Below are 14,031 nucleotides of genomic sequence, written 5' to 3' on the forward strand. Positions count from 1 at the left end.
GGTATAATATTGTGTTAATAAAGTGCATGGCTAACTGCTTCCATTAGTTCTGGACGATTTGAGTTACCTGAAAATGTGTGTATGTCAACACATACACAAAACTTCTATAATTCTATCATGTCATGGAAACAATTAAATACAAATGTCTTTAAGTCATATAAGCAAACATTTCAAACAATGAACTTGTCACATAAAAACTAGAAAGGGGCACCCTGAGGATTTGCAATAGAAGTGTTTTGGATAGGTACAATATACCAGGACATGATACTGATTTTCATTTATGTTTTGGGAAAGGCACTTTGGCACGACATGATCTTAAAGGTCAGTAGCAACTGTGTCATTACGTATAAAACAGTCTGGGTAGATGACATGCGGGGAGAGGAGCCTAAGCATTTAAATCCTCAAGTTAACTCACTGACCCTTTGAAGCAAAAATCTCTAAATATTCAAGTGCAGTTTTTATTCAGCATGAGATATTGACACTTAATATCTATTTATATTGATAGGGCAGAATATAGTTTGTCTCCCTTCATTTCTTTCTGTCTAAAGGTATCTTACTTCTTCCTAAAACAGTCTCCAATTGAGTCTCCTCCATTTTTTCCCACTTTGAGCTCCTACAGTTCAACCAGCTTAAAAAACTTTTGTAAATTCACACAGATCATGTAACATAAGAATAGGACTCAGAAACAAATCTGTCTGACTCAAAAGTGATAATAATCTTTACACTACTTTTTGGTGTCTCAATGTGAAAAACCATGGAATTTCATTTAAAAAGGCCTCAGGCAATTGTGGACCAGGGGCCTAGTGTAGTTCACACCAGTAAGCAGAGAATAGAAGCATAGAAAAATCTGAAGCTTTAGTAAGAATGCGAAGCAGCAGGTAGTGAGGAGGTGAATGGGCACTGTGCTCTGGCACATAGTCAGGTGAACCGAGGCAGTAAGGCAGGGTCTTCATTTTCCTTCACAGGGCTCTGAGTAAGTCCAGGAGCAGAAAAGTCACAGGTCACTTCATTGTCAATGTTCCAGAAGAAAGAAGAGGCATCCAGTCACAGTAGAATGATGGCAGATGAGAAGCAGACTGTTACAATCAGGTTTTCTCCCATGTACGACAACATGGTGGTTGTTGAGAGTCATACCCATCATAAGGATTACCATAATCCAGTACTAAAAGACTGGGTAGTGAACCAAATAGATAACCGCTTTTCATCCTTAGTAAATTAGGAAGATAAATTCTTGGAATGGGCACAAATACCAAAACCAGCCTATACCTAGAAAACTTCCCTGAGGAATAAACAAACATTCCATAGAGAAGCCCTGATACTAGTGATAAAGCTATTTACCTTAAGAAGTCTACAAGAACCAACACAGAAGACAAAATAAAATTAACAAATAGAAACTGACAAGGTATGGAAGCAAAATATAACTCCATTCCTCCAGTACACTCAGGACAACTGCAGTGCACAATGAGATAGAGGAAATTATAAGTCACCCCATGAATCTTTTTGAAATGATTGTAGCAGAAGTGAAAAAAAATGGATGAGGCTATAGAAAAAAAATGTCTCAGGTAAAAAATGAAATGACAATCAAAATGAAAGCATCAGAGTAGATACATACAGACAAATAGAGGGGCTTAGAAAAACAATGGGAACCATTTGCAAGCCCAATATGGGAAAGGAATGGAATCCATGGTGCAAATCCAAACAAATGCAAGAGATTAAAATCTCCATGGAAAGTATATGCCATGGGTTGACTGAAGACAAGGACTGAATATCAGCTCTAGAAAAGAGGACTGCAGCTAATGACCATGAATAGAAAAATAACTTAAAAAAAGAAAGGGGCCATGAAAAATCATTTCAAAAGCTACCAGATGAAGCAAAGAAGAACAGTATAAGCTTGATTACAGTCAATAAGAAATTTGCATAATGTGCAAATGCCATAAAAAATCTTCACAGAAATACTGGCAGAAAATTTCTCAGACATGGCTAATGAATTTGATATACAAATAAGTGAAGCATATGTAAGTCCATATAGCATGATCAAAATAAATCTACACCAAGGCATGTAATAATCATGATTCCAGAAATTCAGCACTACAACAGGATATTTAAAGCAGAGAAAATAAACAAATCACCTGTATGGGAACAGCCATTAGAATCATAGCAGACTTTCCAACACAAACCCTCAAATCAAAGGAGAATTTGGATTGAGATATTTCAAGTTCTAATAGAGAACAAGCTTCAAACCAGATTGATGTACTCCACAAAACTATATTTCAAAATCAGGGGAAAAATAAGATACTTCCATGAGAAAAGCAACTGGAGAAATTCATGACCATCAAACCAAGTCTCCAAAATGCTCTGAAGAATATTTTAGAAAGAGCAAATGAACACCACTGTATCAGTTAGTAAAACTGAAAATGTAAAGAAAAAATAAAAACATAGTGACAAAAGAAAATCCCAGGCCATGACGGAGTCACTGTAGAATTCTACAAGAAACTTAAAGAAGATATAATGCCACTAAGGCTGAAGCTCTAAGGAAAATGAAACTGAAGCAATACTTGCAAATTTTTTCTTAGAAGCAGATGTTACTCTGATACCCCATACGAGAGGAGGACCCAGTCAAAAATGAAAACTACAGACCAATCTCCCCAATGAATATAGATGCAGAAATTGTGAAAAATATACTGACAAACAGCAGCAAACCATCACAGAGATGATACATCATGACCAAATATGATTCATCCCAGGGATGCAGGAATGATTCAATATACACAAATCAATAAAAGCAAAACACTATATCAACAGAGAGAAAATCACAGGATCATCTCTATAGATGTGGAAAAACATTTGACAAAGTCCACCATTTACTCATGAGAAAACACCTACAGAAAATTGGAAGAGATGGACATTCCTTCAATCTATAAAAGTCATCAAAACAACAGACAGTGTCACATTAAATGGTCAAAAACTGAAAGCTTTCACAGTAAAATCAACAAGACAAGGTCATCTACTATCACCTATTCAATATAGTTCTGGAAAAATTAGCCAGAGCAATTAGACGACAAAAATTTAAAAAGATGAATAAGGATAGAAAAGGAAGAAGTTTAATTATCATTATTTGCAAATGACATCATACTCTACATAGCAAACCTCCAAAAACTTCACCAGAAGATTTGTAGGTTTAAATAACCACATTTTGTAGCTGGATACAAAATCAACGCTAAAAAATGAATAGCATTTCTGTACACAAACTAGAAACACAATGACAGAAATTAAGGGAATCATACCTTCACAATAGCATCACCAAAAATGAAACACTTAGGAATCAATCTAATGAAGGAAGTGGAAATATATCCACTGAAATGGTAGTATTCCCAAAAGGAGGTTGAAGAGGATATCGGAGAATATAAAGATACCCCTTGCACATGGATGGGAAGAATCAACATAGTGAAAATGACCATACTCCCAAAGTTGGTACAGAGACTTATTACAATCTCAATCCAAATATCATTAACATACCTCACAGAAATACAGAAAACATTACTAAAATTCATTTGGAACCAGAAGAGACCTAGAATAATAAAAACAATTTTGGACCACAAAGACAAGGCAGGGGGCATCACAATCACTGACTTGAAATTTTACTATAAGCGTTACTATGATAAAATTAGCATGGTACTGGCAGAAAAAACAGACTTGAAGATCGATGCATCAGATCATAATATGGATAGATAATTCCAAACACACTCAGCCACTTTATCTTTGACAAAAAGGCCAACCATTTTCACTGGAAGAAATATAAACTCTTTAATAAATGGTGCTGGAAAAACTGGCTTTCCACATGCAGAAGACAAAAATTAGACCTATGCCTTTCAAAATGCACTAAACTAAAATAAAAACAGATCAAAGATCTAAAATTTAAAATAGAAATATTAAATCTGCTGGAACACACAATGGGCAGTATTCGTGAAGACATAGGTGTAGGCAAAGATATCATGTACAAAATGCTGATTACTTGAAAAACAATATAAAGAGTCGACAACTGGGATAATCATATTTTTAAAAAATTACAGCAAAAGAAATCATCAACAGAGTGCAAAGTCAGCCCACAGAGTGTGAAAAAAAATTGGCCAGTTATCCTTCAGGCAAAGGACTTACACCTAGAACATATAAAGAATTGAAAAAAAATTAAACCCTCTAAATCTGAAAGCCCAATCCAAATATGAGCATCTGAGAACAATATACCCTTTTTCAGGGGAAGAAATGCAAATGACAAATAAATGTACAAAAACATTTTCAACATTACTCATTTTCAAGAGATGCAAATTAAAACAGTGCTGGGATTCCATCTCACTCCAGAAAGAATGGCTAGTATCAAGAAATCAATGAATAAGAAGCTGAAGTAACTGGAAAAAGAACCCTTCTCCATTGCTAGTGTCTATGTAGACTGTTGCAACCACTGTGGAAATCAGTATGAAGATTAGAGGTCCCACTTGATCTTGCTATTTCTCTTTATAGAATAATTAAAAACATCATACCACAGTGATATCCATGCACTCATATTTATAGCAGCACATTTTGTAATAGCTACATTTGGAAACAACGCAAATGCCCATGAACTAATGAGTGGATTGAAATGGAGAATGGAGTACTACTCAGTTGTAAAGAAGGATTACTTTGAGACACCCCTAAATGGATGTACTTTCAGACTATACTCTTAAGTGACACACATTTAAACACACATTTAAACATTTCTTTGTCTCCCTGGTATAAGAAACTGAGAGAGCAAATAAGGTCCAAAATGTGCCAAAGATATTGTGAAATGGAAAGGAACTATTCAAAGGGAAAGAGGAACTCAGGTGGGGGAAGGAGAAAAATAAAGAAGGTATAAGGAAAAATTGATAAAAAAAGATAAAAGGGAAACAAAGTTTCATTAATATGGAAGGGAAGAGAGGTTGAAGAGTGGAGAGGGGATTGGGAACCAAAAAAAGGCATCAAAATATATTATATGCAGGTACACATTCTCTATGATGGATATAATATTTATGTATTTCTAAATTGTACCAATAAACCTAATTTAAATTTTAAAAAGCCACATAAAGTAAAATAAACCTCAAAAATAAAAAAAAAATACTCAAAGTTTGCCAATGTCACATGAATTCCCTCTCTCTGCCACTTGTTTCATCTGTTCAGATCAGTTGCATTTGGTTACCAGGAACTTGTATACTTCAGTTTATGTAGACTATAGGAGATTCCAATCCTCCATTTCAGAGTCAGTCTGTTACCAACTTGTTGATGAAGTTCTCTCTGAGAGCTGGAATCTACAGAGAGCACCATGCTTCAGGTTTACACCAGTCCTCATCTCCATGACTGAAGGAAGAATTCAGTGGGACCCAAAGAAAGGTGTGCCTCTGAGTTCACCTCACAAGGAAGCCTGGGAAAGCTGATTTGGAGCTGGAGAACCACCGTTAAGGGTTTTAGTTTGGGGGGCTTTGTTAGCCCTTTACCATGCATCACAAGCAGGCTTTGGTGTCCTCTCTTACTCAAAAACTGACCTGTACTGTACTGCACATTCTCTGGTGAAATCTCATTGTGAAATGTTCCTGTGTGTAAAATTTGTGCAAGCACAAGATTCCAAGAGACTTTTATGTCATTCTGTCATCATCTCTCTTGTCTCCTTCTGTTTCTTGGTCTCTTTCTCAAAATTTATTGTGATATTCACAGAATATTTGATCTTTATAAAGTAAGGAACATCTTCTCTCTTTTGCCATAGAAATCTAAGGTATATATTGGGTTTGCTGGGAGGGTTTTCTCTATCATAGTTTTATGTCATAAGGAGCTCTCTGTTCACATAGTTTCTGGAGGTGATTTTTGTTGGTTTGTTTTTCCTAATTTATTTTTGTCAGTATATGTTTGCAGTAGATGATGCTCACATTCCTCATGCAGAGTTTGTCCTTCATAAAATATCTTAACTCCCTTTGTACCCTCTTTCCCTTCTCTCCCTTCTCTTCCATCTCCTGACCCTATTCTAACTTGGGGAAGATCCATTCTATCTCCTATGACCTATGACCTAGCTTCTATGTTGCTTGTTATTTATAATTTGGATTTCTCATATAAAAGAAACCATGCGATATTTAAGCTTATGTGACTGATCTATTTCACTGAAAATTATGGTCTTCACAGTGTCTTTCCATGTACTTCAGGGTGGCTGGCTTTGAACTCGCTATGCAGCCCAGGTTGGCCTCAAATTCTCGGCATTCCTCCTGCCTCAGTCTCCCGAGTGCTGACACCAAAGCAGTGTTTTATTTTTATCGGTACCTATTTGCAGCGCGTGATGATTGCATTTATTCTGGTGAGTTGGTACACAAACATGAAGCACATTCGTTCCTTTTTAATCCTCTTTCCCTTTCTTCCCCTCCCACTCAGTTCATCTTTGGACTCATCTTATATAACATCTGAATCGATAAAAGAAAAAAGCGACATTTATATGCAGTGGAGTCTTCTCTGCCATAAGGAAGGAGAAACGAGTCTCTTGTAGGAAAATGGATGCACATTGTGACCATAATGTTAAGCGAGGTATATCCAATACTCCAGTTTAATTATCATACGGTTTCTGTAATGTGAAAAACCCAAACTATAAATGAAGTGCAAAATAAAAGATGGATAATAGGAAACAGAGAAAGAGAGAGATCTTTATGTATAAGAGGGGAACCAAGAGAAGGCAAGAGTGGGGAAGGCAGTTAGGGAAAGGAGAGAGAGGAGAAAAAGAGATTGTTGTGTTTTGAATACATGCTTTTTTTAAAATTGATACTTCAGCTACTTATTAACTATGGAGTTGAAGTTTTGGATACCTATTGTCATGCTCCATCAGATTAGATGCATATATAATGTACTAGGTCACATCACAGTAGATTCATAGGCTGCACTGTTTTATATGGAGGCCATTTTTCTATTCTGTTATATTGTTTGGCAGAGGAGAATTCAGTACATCTATTTGGAGATCATCCACTGATTTGTGAAATATTTCTTCTAAGTTTTTTTTTTCTAGCTAGTTAGGAGTAATACTGACTGGGAATTTTTTTTAAAGAGCCTAATGGCATGGCACTGTAGCCCTTCCTACCAAATTGCATGTCTTTAAATTGTCCCTCTTATGCACACTTGCTAAACAGTTACTTATCCACATAACTGTCCTAGCTTCTAGTTTCTATATTTTTAATTTATTTTAAGCATCTCCTGATATCTCTTGCTAGATTACTTTTTGAGTCCAGTATTATTTTGACCTCCATAGATTCTGTTTTCACTTCCCTAGACTAAGATGCTCTGTACCCACAAATGTCAAGTCCAGCTTCCTGCTTGAGACCTGAGCAGGTCACAGTTATGGTTTGCTCATGGGCACTCCGGAAGAATGTCGAACTAAACAGAAGATTTTGATCTGAAATTGATAAATGAAGATTTAGATGATATCTGAGAGCTAATGTTGGTGTTCTTATCTTAACTTTATCATTTGTCTGAAATTTCCAACATCAATTCATGTCATGCTGTAACTTTTAGACCACTTTTCATTTTCTCCTGTGATGGATAAATTACTCAAAAGAGAGGACCCCCATATAACTGAATAATGCAATATCGTTTTGCTAGCCTTGTGAAGACAAAGTCCGATCATTTCTGTATTCACACAGTAAATTATTATTTGAAAGTCGAAGCCTTTTATTTAGGTAATGCTAAAGCTTCTATCTCTTGTTCTAGGAAGATGTTAAGTGGGCCAGTCTCATTGACGTTAGTCCTGATGATACTCTGATAGTCTCAATGGCCTGAGAATGTGAGTTCACATTTTAATCACACTCTGCTTTCTAATAGTCTAGGTGAATAAACATGTCAGAAATAGTTTAAATTCATCTTAACCTACTGAAATCCCTTAGTGTTGAATGCACAATAGGCCTACAAATGTAATTATTAATATTTCCTTGTTCTCTTTATAATCTGATCACATGTTAATCTTTTTTCCATTTCAGAAATTTCAAGTTCCCAGCACTTTTACTGTTTGAAAACAAGTGAGAGTTCCTAGTGAAACAGGAAATTAACTCAAGGTCTTGGCATGAACTCATTTTTATCTTGAAGAAAAGAATGGAAGTTCCTGGTGCCAATCTTTAAACAATATTGTAGCTTGGGAGTTATTGCTTGGCTATTTGGGAAGAAAGTAAATGAAATACCTGTATAGTCTCATTCCAAGAAATCTTGACTCGTGGAGTAAAATATCACATATTATTTTCCAATTCTCTGTTTTGTTTCAGTTTATAATTTATCCTACCACCTAGAATTCACTGCGGTGCTTGTCAGTTTTAGCACATCATCTACTTGTCAGGCTGGGCAAGTACAGCTCTTTTAGATGCTTAAATCACAATCACTGTAGTCCACTGGGAAACTCACCTGAGTCAACTCTGACTGCTTCCTCACCCTGGTGCCGTGCAGATTGTTGAAAGTTCTATGTATCGACAATAAATGATATCATCCTTGCATTTGCTCATGCACTATTTATATCTTTAATTCAAATATTGATCAGTCTAATACCTCTAGTACAGAGAGATTTGTCTCCTTCTCTGTGTAGGTAAGTTTTTATTGTTTTAAAATGTTGTTCCTGTACTTCCCTGTCCACTTTAACTTGTCTTGAAAGAAATAGTGATTTTGTACCTTCTATGGTCCCACAAATGAATCTGATGCTCAGACCCCATTCATAGCCCTTAGAATAACCTGTTAATCAGGCAGAAGGACGAGCCATTACAATAGTAGTTCTAATATGTCTATGACTTCTCAAACAGAATTATTTGCATCTCTGATCACTCCTTGTTAGAATATATTTGCTTGAGGGAGATATATGAATTCATAATGCAAGGTATTGTAAAATTATTAAACAGTATGATGCTATCCTTTATATCTCAGCTGAGATTGATTAGCTGCATTATACTTGGTTTTATTTTAATAGTTTTTGTGTATTCTACAGAACTATGACTCTGAACTCCTTGTTTATATCCTTTTTCTCTGGTACTTTCTGATTCCAGTGTGCTAATCTGAGCCGGGTTCTCAATTTCTCTCTTGACTTGACAGTTTGATTGGTTTTCTTTCTCGTAGATTATATATTGACTTCAGTTAAGCTTACCATTGCAGCTATAAATTTAGGATTTGAGTTGTAGTGAGTAGTTCAGAACAGGAGCCTAGTTGTGGGAACCGTTCATACTGTAAAAGAAAATTTAGTAAGAATTTCCAATTCCCTAACACATATGCAATCTCATTTGGTATTCTATAAAATGATATTTTGTAGGTGAAGAAATTGAGATTCAGATAGATTAAGTGACCTGTTCAACATCACAGAACCAATAAATGACAAAGCCTGGTCCTGAGCCAATTCTAATTGCTTTTTCGGCACTGTAATGCAGTTCCTCAGTGAGAATCCCCATCATTGACAGTATACTCAACTAGCTCACACTCCAGGCTGTGAGGGAACTTGGTGCGCAGAAAAACTCAGAGTCCTTATTTATCTAAAGGATATTCCTTCTACAAGACTATCGAACATGATTTGGAAATCCCAACTTTCCATGACAGGAAATTTATTAGCGCTATACTCAAATTTGATGAGCATATGGATCTCTCTAGGGGAATCTCAAGTAAATGTAAATTCAAACTGACTATATCTGGGGTAGCGTATGGGATTCTGCATTTCTATCACACTTTGAGTAGCAAGGCTTTTTTTTTTTTTTTTTTTTAATCTGACTGCAAGGGTCAAATAGAGAACAGTACTTGTAGTAAAAAGCTTTCTCTTCCCTTTCCTTCACTGGTTAAGTCAGATATTTTTTATTTTAAAAAGCAAAACAGATAAAAAGGATACAAATGGTACAGAATTTCAAAAGGAAGAGTAGACAACTAACATTATATTGCATATTGTTATTTTAGGAATAGTTGTTCAGGTTACAAGATCTGCTTTGATAACTAAGAAATAATTGACAATGACATAACTAAACCTTTTGCTCCCCTGAGTTGTAGAGTGCTGGTAGATTTTCAGGAGCATATTAGTCCAATACACTGATTGCATATTTTTATTTTCTCCCATTGAATAGGAGGGGTCAATTTCTTATACTAACTCTTTGATTATTATTTATGTATTTGTTTATTTTTTGCACCGGGGATTGAACTCAAGACCTCACACTTGCCAGGCAGGTGCTTATGCAGCTGAGCTAAATCTCCAGCCCCTTGATAGTTTTTGATTTGGAGTTTGGATTTAATCACAAGTACATAGTTAAATGTCCTAAGGTTTATGTTGCCATTGTAACATTTCAAAACCCATGTTTTCATGTACATGTACAACCAGGGTTTTATATTCTATAGCAACAACAAATAATGGCGCTGAATCAGGGAAAGAAGCATTTGCTATGCATTGCTTATGTAATCACTCAAGTAAGAGTAAGACAGCTTGATGTTGGTCAGCTGATTGAGAGTTTTTCTAAGTTTTCCAAGCCTTAGACCAAGAGTCACTCCAGAGTCACGGATAAGACATAGTACAGATTGCACCCAAAGGATTCTGGAGTAAGTTGCAGTTGCAGAGATCTAGGCAAAGAGTTAGAGTCTCTGAAAGTTCCCACTACCTCTCAGTGTCATTGTATTAGCAAGTAAATTTCAGCATGAGTTTTGGCAAGAATAAGATATATCCCATCCAAGGAAATATAGTGTTAATGAAAAACAGTTATGATTGTCAAACAATATCAAGCCTGTTTACTTGACTCCAACTGTCTCCCACTCTAAATGGGTGAAATATTAATAAGTTTTATGTGCTGGGAAACTTGGTGCTTCTTGGGGGTGTCCTAATGCTTTTCAGCTTGTGCGCCTACTATGTGACTTGCTTCCCAATTTGAACCCCACTTTATCAATGCTAAGTGACTATATTTGTTGTAGTCTTATTGGCTCACCAAAGTTTTATCCCACTTCATATCTATCCTGAGATTTTCCATTGGATGAATAATACCTAAGAGACTGTATGGAGCCGGGCAATCACCCTGCTGCTGTCTCCCCACCTCTCCCTTATATGGGCACATAGTGCGCCTACATCAACCATGATCCTCTTCTGCTCACCTCACGTACATGGACATGACGATGACCCATCAGAGATCACCCCGTAGCCTCTTCCTGTCCCACCGGCCTGCCTTTGCCCTATAAAAGCTGCGACCATTTCCTCAATAAACAAGACTTGATTGGACTTCCTCAACTTTTCGTCTCTCTTTGTCTCTTACCTTGTCTATGCTAATCCCCATTCCTTCTCCAGGTGGTAACCCCGCGGATTGACCCGCGGCCTGGGTCAAGGGACTATAATTGTAACCTTATTGGTTGACTTATTGATTCATTGGTTATAGTTCTTTCGCACCTTGAACCCACTTCACCTCTTGGCTTTGCTCAATAAAATACTCTTAAAAATGGGGTTGGCAGGCAATCCATTTCTGAGGCCCTTTCTCCCCCCCCCTTAGACAGAAGCTTTATTTCTCTCAATAAACCCATTCTACTCATTAAAAAATGGAATAGAGTTTTAAAAAATAAGATTCAGCCCAAAACTCCTCTTCTGAGCACTCTTGGCTTAGTGTGACACTCCCAGGAATTTTTTGTTCATACCTCATAAGAAAGATATTGAACACGTGGTCACCCTAGCTGTAAGTGAAGCAAAAAGTGTGGTATATGAGTTGCCATATTGCTGCCCTTCATAAAATGAGATTCTCTGATTAAGAAATAAGTGGAAAACATACCATTGAGTAAGTAGCCTTTTGATTACAATAAGTAATAAACTTAGCTTGGAGCATTTGTTTCTGAATGTAAAACAAAGAGCTAGGCTGATAAATATAAATGAAAGTGCTTTATAAACTATAGGTAACTGTATAAATGAACACAAAAATACCACATTTTAGGTGAAAAATTAGAAACAGAGTGTAGACACACTCTATGCTCCTTCTGTGGTTTCTGATATTTGAAAGTAATTTTGTTCATGCCAAAATAATTAGAGCATGAAATAAAAACAAGACTAAACAAATAAAACCAGGAAAAGAATTGTAGATTCTAATCCTTTATTTTTAACAACATTTGTAGTGATCATTGCTTAAAACTTTGCCCAAGGACCAGAACTTGTCCAGCCTTCATATTAGACTGGTAATTATGTCCATCTAGACCTGCTCTGGCCTTTGCATAATTCTCAGAGGGCAATCCTTATTTTAAGCATTTTGGAAACACTTTTTCCTCTCCTCAGGAATAATTTCCAGTCAGAATTTCTTTATGTTTCTGTCTTGATTTGGGTTATTGATGCTGTTCTACATTAATAGATTTTAATTTTAGAGCAGATGCATGTGCTCCATAAAAAAGGAACAGAAAGTACTGAGAGCTCCCATGTGCCTCTTCTCAGGCCATACGAGGAGAATATCACATGATTAATATCATATGATAGTGTTGCTCATTTGGAGGCATCATTAGCTAAAACCTGTTTATATGCATGTTCATGTTCTCTGTTGCACAGTAATGCAGATGGTGAGAAGTCCTTAGTGTCATGTGTGCATATGCTAGTATAGTACTGTACATCATAGGGTGGGTGTGAGCAGGGCATACCTGCAACACTCAGCTGTTCTTCGCTGTGCCCTGTAAGTTCAATATTTAGCACATTCATCATATGCTTTCTGCAATAACTTTGCATGGGGACCTTGTGCTTGATGTAATACTTGGGTCTTTCTATCTTGAAATTTTAGTTGTGCAGTTGTATTTCATAACTCATCAGTGAAGATACAATGGGTGTATATTACATACTCAGAAGAGATGTTTACAGTGTGTTTTTCCATAACTATTCTTTGACTTCTCCAAGCATCTAGAAACACTGACGTTCTGTGAAGACATAGGTCTGGTTGATCCAAGATGTCTCCGAGTTCAGTAAAATTTAAACTTTGTACTGTGCACAAAACAGCAGTGCACTGTTGAGTCCATATTGATTTATTCAAAATTCATTTCACAGATCTCTGGCCTCTAAAACCTCAGGATGCCACTGAACAGGGAAACAGGACCTTTAAAGAGGTCACTAAGGTAAAATGATGGTCCCTAAAATGAGATCTAAACTATTAGGTCTGGTGTACTTCTAAGAAGTTGAGTCTATAATACAGACACACTCTGAAGGAAGACCATGTGAAGCCAACGGGAAAAGTTGGCCATCTGCAAGTCACGAAGGGATTCCACTGAAGAAATTAGACCTTGGATTTCTGACCTCCAGAAGTGTAAGAAAATAAGTATCAATTGTTGATGCCACTCGGTCTGCAGTTCCTTGTGATGGCAACCTTGGTAAACTAATACCCTTGCTACATGCACACAAGTGACAGAGAATCATGGAGTTACCACTGGTCCAGGAACATTATCCCTCAATTTAGAGAGGTCTTGTCCTTGGTGATTTCATCAGGCTATTTCCTTTTATTAAGCAATCTTAACTGTTTTTTGATTTACAGAACATAAAGTGTGCAATGCCAATGTGCTCAAATGTGCCCACCCTACAGATCTATGCATTCCGTATTGTTTGTTCCATTATGTTTCAGTATTTTTCACTTTAAATTCATTAGGAACAGTAGCTACCACTTACCATGTATGGGCTGCATTTATACCAATTCTGTTACTTTTCTTATTTCATGTATCGGTAATAATAGTCTCATTATTATTCATAATAGTCTCATGAGTTAAATACCATAGTATTCTCAGCTTGCAGAGGAGGAAAATAGGTCCTCAAAACATTACATAATTTTTACAAGATGATTCAAATACTAAGGAGTAAATCCAGAACTCAATGTCAAGTCTTTTTGATTACCCAGAGCATGTTTTTTTTTTTTTTTTTTTTTTTTTTTTTTTTTTTTTCCATTAACTGCCTAAAGACATGAGTTATTCCTTCCTGGCTCACATATGTGTTAATGATAATCACTGTGCACCTAAATTCACAGATCCAAAAGGATAGTGATTACCTGATTCTGTGGTGTTCACCAAATA

Source organism: Cavia porcellus, unplaced genomic scaffold (assembly GCF_034190915.1).
Source record: "Cavia porcellus strain 051 isolate PalLab524CR breed Dunkin Hartley unplaced genomic scaffold, mCavPor4.1 scaffold_3, whole genome shotgun sequence".
Taxonomy (NCBI): Eukaryota; Metazoa; Chordata; class Mammalia; order Rodentia; family Caviidae; genus Cavia; species Cavia porcellus.